The following is a 6000-nucleotide window of genomic DNA, read 5'->3' on the forward strand; positions in this document are numbered from 1 at the left end:
AAGGGGGAGATTGTTGACCTTGGTCGATCAATCCTTTGTTTTGATGATTAACAAACCAAAATGTAGATTTGAGCTAATGTTTTTATGTGAGTAATTTGTTAGAATAGATTCTTGTGGCATAAAAGAAGAAGCAAAAACAGGGCACTCATGTCGGACGCTATCGGACGTCCGAAAGGATGAAGAACGTCAAAAAGGAAACTCTGTCGGACGCACATCGATCGCATCGGACGTCCGAGAAATTTCGCAAAGATTTGATGACTCTCTGCCTACGTTCGGACGCAGGGTTCGGACGTCCGACAGGTGGTTTGTACGCAGGGTTCGGACGTCCGACAGGAGGTCTCGGACGTCCGACAGGCCAACGGCTAGTTTTGACAGCATTTAATATTTGACTGTTGGAGAGACTTTTCGAGCCATTTCTCACCTTCTATAAAAACCCCAAAGCACAAGAAGACAAGGGACTTTTGCCAACACAAAATACAAGCTTACAAGTGAGATTTTTGAGTAGAAAGATTCTTTGTTGGTTGTATAAGGGGTTGGAAAAGTTGGGTTGTGAGGTTGCTCAAGTGAAGGTTACTCTCTAGGAGGAGTAAAACCTTGGTGAATGAGAACCTATCACTTGGAGTGGTAAAACCTTGGTGAAGGTTGCCTCATTTGTATAAAATAGTTCTTAATTGGGTGAGTGATCTTTCAAGTGTAGGTTGTTGAGGGTTAACTAGAATTGTTGTAAAACTCCTTGGCTCAACCAAAGTGTGTTTGGGGTGAGGAAGGAGTGAGCCTTCACTTGTACATCTTGGTTAGCATCGCCATCTATTGAAGAGGCTATTGGATTGATATTTGGTTTGCATTTCTTATCTTTTCTCTTTAATTAAGTTTTCTTTATTGTGCTTAAATTTGATATATCTTTGTGCATCATTGTGAAATTGTTTGTACTCATTGGGTTGCACCAGGCCTTACAATTGGTATCAGAGCTTGGTCTCTTTTGATCAAGCTTAACCGCTTAGAGTAAAGATCATGGCAACCATAAAAGTTTCTTTTTTAGAAGGGCAATCTATTGATAGACCACCTATGTTTAATGGTTCTCATTTTAGCATGTGGAAACAAAGAATGATGATTTTCTTACAATCCGTTTTTATTGAATTATGGTATGTGGTAGAAGATGGTCCTTATGAAGCTAGAATAGTTGACTCTACCACTAATTTGAGTAGATTAAAGACTAGACAAGAATTGAATGAAAAAGGCAAGAGATACCTTTCTTTGAATGCCAAGGCCATGTGTATATTGTACAATGCATTAGATGTAAATGAATCTAGTAGGATTAAAGGTTGTAAATCAGCTAAAGATATTTGGGATAAATTGTGTGTATTTCATGAACGTAACCAAGATATTAAAGAACAAAAGAAATCATTGCTTGTTTCTCAATATGAATTTTTCAATATGCATCCTCTTGAAAACGTTGATAAGATGTGTAGTAGATTTTGTGACATTATTCAAGATATTAAATTGCTTGGAAAAGAATATTCTTTGGGTGAGAAAAATAGAAAGATTTTGAATGCCTTGCCAAAAGAATGGGAAAACAAAATAAATGCTATAGAAGAGGCAAAGGATTTAAATTCTATGTCCATTGAATCTCTTGTGGATACCCTAACCTCTTATGAATTAAAGCTGAAATTCAAAGAGCAAGAGGAAGAAAATGCAAGAATGTATGAGAGAGGCATAGCTTTTAAAGCATCTCAAGTGGGGGATAACCCATCCTTCATGGGTAATGAAATCATGGAAGTGGACAATGATATAACTCCTCACATCAAAACTTTCAAGAAGATCTTCAACAAGAGATGTTCAAGAGGAGATTGCAAAATTATATGGGATGAATGCAATTCAAAAAGAGAAAAAGAAGAGTTGGCCCAAATGGCACTAATGGCCGTTGGAGAAGATGAGGTAAGTTCTTATCACTCTTCTTGTGATGAAGATAATGAAGATGATGATGTGAAAATTCTTATGATTAAAATACATAAAAGTTTGAGAAAATCTTATGCTAAAAATAAAGATTTGAAAACAAAAATAAATGATTTGTTGGAAGAAAACTCCAAACTTTTTCAAGAAAACAAATGTTTGAGAATGGAAAATGATGATTTAAAAAATCAAAAAAGTGTTTTTGATTGCAAAAATAATTTGAAAAGGAAGTTGGAAGAGAAAACAAAATTTTATGAAAAAATGTTGGAGGAACAAAATGTGTTAAAGAAAAGAATTAATGACTTGAACGAGTTTCTCCAAAATGAAAAATAAAAGTTTTCTCAAACAAAAGAAATCAAATCTTTTCAAGGCACAAATAAGTTTGCTAAGAAAATTAGTTGCATTAAATCCACTTATGTGCAAAATACTTCTATCATGTGTCACTTTTGTTGTCAATTTGGACATATGCAAAATGATTGCTATGTAAAGAAAAATATGAGAAAAGGTATGAAATCCATGTGGATTGCTAGATCATGTTGTAATAACTCCCAAGAACCCTATTATGGTCTTGACTTGAAAAATAAAGGGGGAGTTTGTTTTTGATTGATGCCAAAAGGGGGAGTAGGATTTATTGAAATTTCTTTGTATGTTGGCACTTTCTAAGGGGGAGCTTTATTTGAACTTATTTGATAAAAGAAATCTTCATTTTGTTTGTCATCATCAAAAAGGGGGAGATTGTTGACCTTGGTCGATCAATCCTTGGTTTTGATGATTAACAAACCAAAATGTAGATTTGAGCTAATGTTTTTATGTGAGTAATTTGTTAGAATAGATTCTTGTGGCATAAAAGAAGAAGTAAAAACAGGGCACTCATGTCGGACGCTATCGGACGTCCGAAAGGATGAAGAACGTCAAAAAGGAAACTCTGTCGGACGCACATCGATCGCATCGGACGTCCGAGAAATTTCGCAAAGATTTGATGACTCTCTGCCTACGTTCGGACGCAGGGTTCGGACGTCCGACAGGAGGTCTCGGACGTCCGACAGGCCAACGGCTAGTTTTGACAGCATTTAATATTTGACCGTTGGAGAGCCTTTTGGAGCCATTTCTCACCTTCTATAAAAACCCCAAAGCACAAGAAGACAAGGGACTTTTGCCAACACAAAATACAAGCTTACAAGTGAGATTTTTGAGTAGAAAGATTCTTTGTTGGTTGTATAAGGGGTTGGAAAAATTGGGTTGTGAGGTTGCTCAAGTGAAGGTTACTCTCTAGGAGGAGTAAAACTTTGGTGAAGGAGAACCTATCACTTGGAGTGGTAAAACCTTGGTGAAAGTTGCCTCATTTGTATAAAATAGTTCTTAATTGGGTGAGTGATCTTTCAAGTGTAGGTTGTTGAGGGTTAACTAGAATTGTTGTAAAACTCCTTGGCTCAACCAAAGTGTCTTTGGGGTGAGGAAGGAGTGAGCCTTCACTTGTACATCTTAGTTAGCATCGCCATCTATTGAAGAGGCTATTGGATTGATATTTGGTTTGCATTTCTTATCTTTTCTCTTTAATTAAGTTTTCTTTATTGTGCTTAAATTTGATATATCTTTGTGCATCATTGTGAAATTATTTGTACTCATTGGGTTGCACCAGGCCTTACAATTGGTATCAGAGCTTGGTCTCTTTTGATCAAGCTTAACCGCTTAGAGTAAAGATCATGGCAACCATAAAAGTTTCTTTTTTAGAAGGGCAATCTATTGATAGACCACCTATGTTTAATGGTTCTCATTTTAGCATGTGGAAACAAAGAATGATGATTTTCTTACAATCCGTTTATATTGAATTATGGTATGTGGTAGAAGATGGTCCTTATGAAGCTAGAATAGTTGACTCTACCACTAATTTGAGTAGATTAAAGACTAGACAAGAATTGAATGAAAAAGGCAAGAGATACCTTTCTTTGAATGCCAAGGCCATGTGTATATTGTACAATGCATTAGATGTAAATGAATCTAGTAGGATTAAAGGTTGTAAATCAGCTAAAGATATTTGGGATAAATTGTGTGTATTTCATGAAGGTAACCAAGATATTAAAGAACAAAAGAAATCTTTGCTTGTTTCTCAATATGAATTTTTCAAAATGCATCCTTTTGAAAACGTTGATAAGATGTGTAGTAGATTTTGTGACATTATTCAAGATTTTAAATTGCTTGGAAAAGAATATTCTTTGGGTGAGAAAAATAGGAAGATTTTGAATGCCTTGCCAAAAGAATGGGAAAACAAAATAAATGCTATAGAAGAGGCAAAGGATTTAAATTCTATGTCCATTGAATCTCTTGTGGATACCCTAACCTCTTATGAATTAAAGCTGAAATTCAAAGAGCAAGAGGAAGAAAATGCAAGAATGTATAAGAGAGGCATAGCTTTTAAAGCATCTCAAGTGGGGGATAACCCATCCTTCATGGGTAATGAAATCATGGAAGTGGACAATGATATAACTCCTCACATCAAAACTTTCAAGAAGATCTTCAACAAGAGATGTTCAAGAGGAGATTGCAAAATTATATGGGATGAATGCAATTCAAAAAGAGAAAAAGAAGAGTTGGCCCAAATGGCACTAATGGCCGTTGGAGAAGATGAGGTAAGTTCTTATCACTCTTCTTGTGATGAAGATAATGAAGATGATAATGTGAAAATTCTTATGATTAAAATGCATAAAAGTTTGAGAAAATCTTATGCTAAAAATAAAGATTTGAAAACAAAAATAAATGATTTGTTGGAAGAAAACTCCAAACTTTTTCAAGAAAACAAATGTTTGAGAATGGTAAATGATGATTTAAAAAATCAAAAAAGTGTTTTTGATTGCAAAAATAATTTGAAAAGGAAGTTGGAAGAGAAAACAAAGTTTTATGAAAAAATGTTGGAGGAACAAAATGTGTTAAAAAAAAGAATTAATGACTTGAACGAGTTTCTCCAAAATGAAAAACAAAAGTTTTCTCAAACAAAAGAAAGCAAATCTTTTCAAGGCACAAATAAGTTTGCTAAGAAAATTAGTTGCATTAAATCCACTTATGTGCAAAATACTTCTATCATGTGTCACTTTTGTTGTCAATTTGGACATATGCAAAATGATTGCTATGTAAAGAAAAATATGAGAAAAGGTATGAAATCCATGTGGATTGCTAGATCATGTTGTAATAACTCCCAAGGACGCTATTATGGTCTTGACTTGAAAAATAAAGGGGGAGTTTGTTTTTGATTGATGCCAAAAGGGGGAGTAGGATTTATTGAAATTTCTTTGTATGTTGGCACTTTCTAAGGGGGAGCTTTATTTGAACTTATTTGATAAAAGAAATCTTCATTTTGTTTGTCATCATCAAAAAGGGGGAGATTGTTGACCTTGGTCGATCAATCCTTGGTTTTGATGATTAACAAACCAAAATGTAGATTTGAGCTAATGTTTTTATGTGAGTAATTTGTTAGAATAAATTCTTGTGGCATAAAAGAAGAAGCAAAAACAGGGCACTCATGTCGGACGCTATCGGACGTCCGAAAGGATGAAGAATGTCAAAAAGGAAACTCTGTCGGACGCACATCGATCGCATCGGACGTCCGAGAAATTTCGCAAAGATTTGATGACTCTCTGCCTACGTTCGGACGCAGGGTTCGGACGTCCGACAGGAGGTCTCGGACGTCCGACAGGCCAACGGCTAGTTTTGACAGCATTTAATATTTGACCGTTGGAGAGCCTTTTGGAGCCATTTCTCACCTTCTATAAAAACCCCAAAGCACAAGAAGACAAGGGACTTTTGCCAACACAAAATACAAGCTTACAAGTGAGATTTTTAAGTAGAAAGATTCTTTGTTGGTTGTATAAGGGGTTGGAAAAGTTGGGTTGTGAGGTTGCTCAAGTGAAGGTTACTCTCTAGGAGGAGTAAAACCTTGGTGAAGGAGAACCTATCACTTGGAGTGGTAAAATCTTGGTGAAAGTTGCCTCATTTGTATAAAATAGTTCTTAATTGGGTGAGTGATCTTTCAAGTGTAGGTTGTTGAGGGTTAACTAG

The sequence above is a fragment of the Coffea arabica genome, chromosome 9c (genome assembly GCF_036785885.1).
Source record: "Coffea arabica cultivar ET-39 chromosome 9c, Coffea Arabica ET-39 HiFi, whole genome shotgun sequence".
Lineage (NCBI taxonomy): Eukaryota > Viridiplantae > Streptophyta > Magnoliopsida > Gentianales > Rubiaceae > Coffea > Coffea arabica.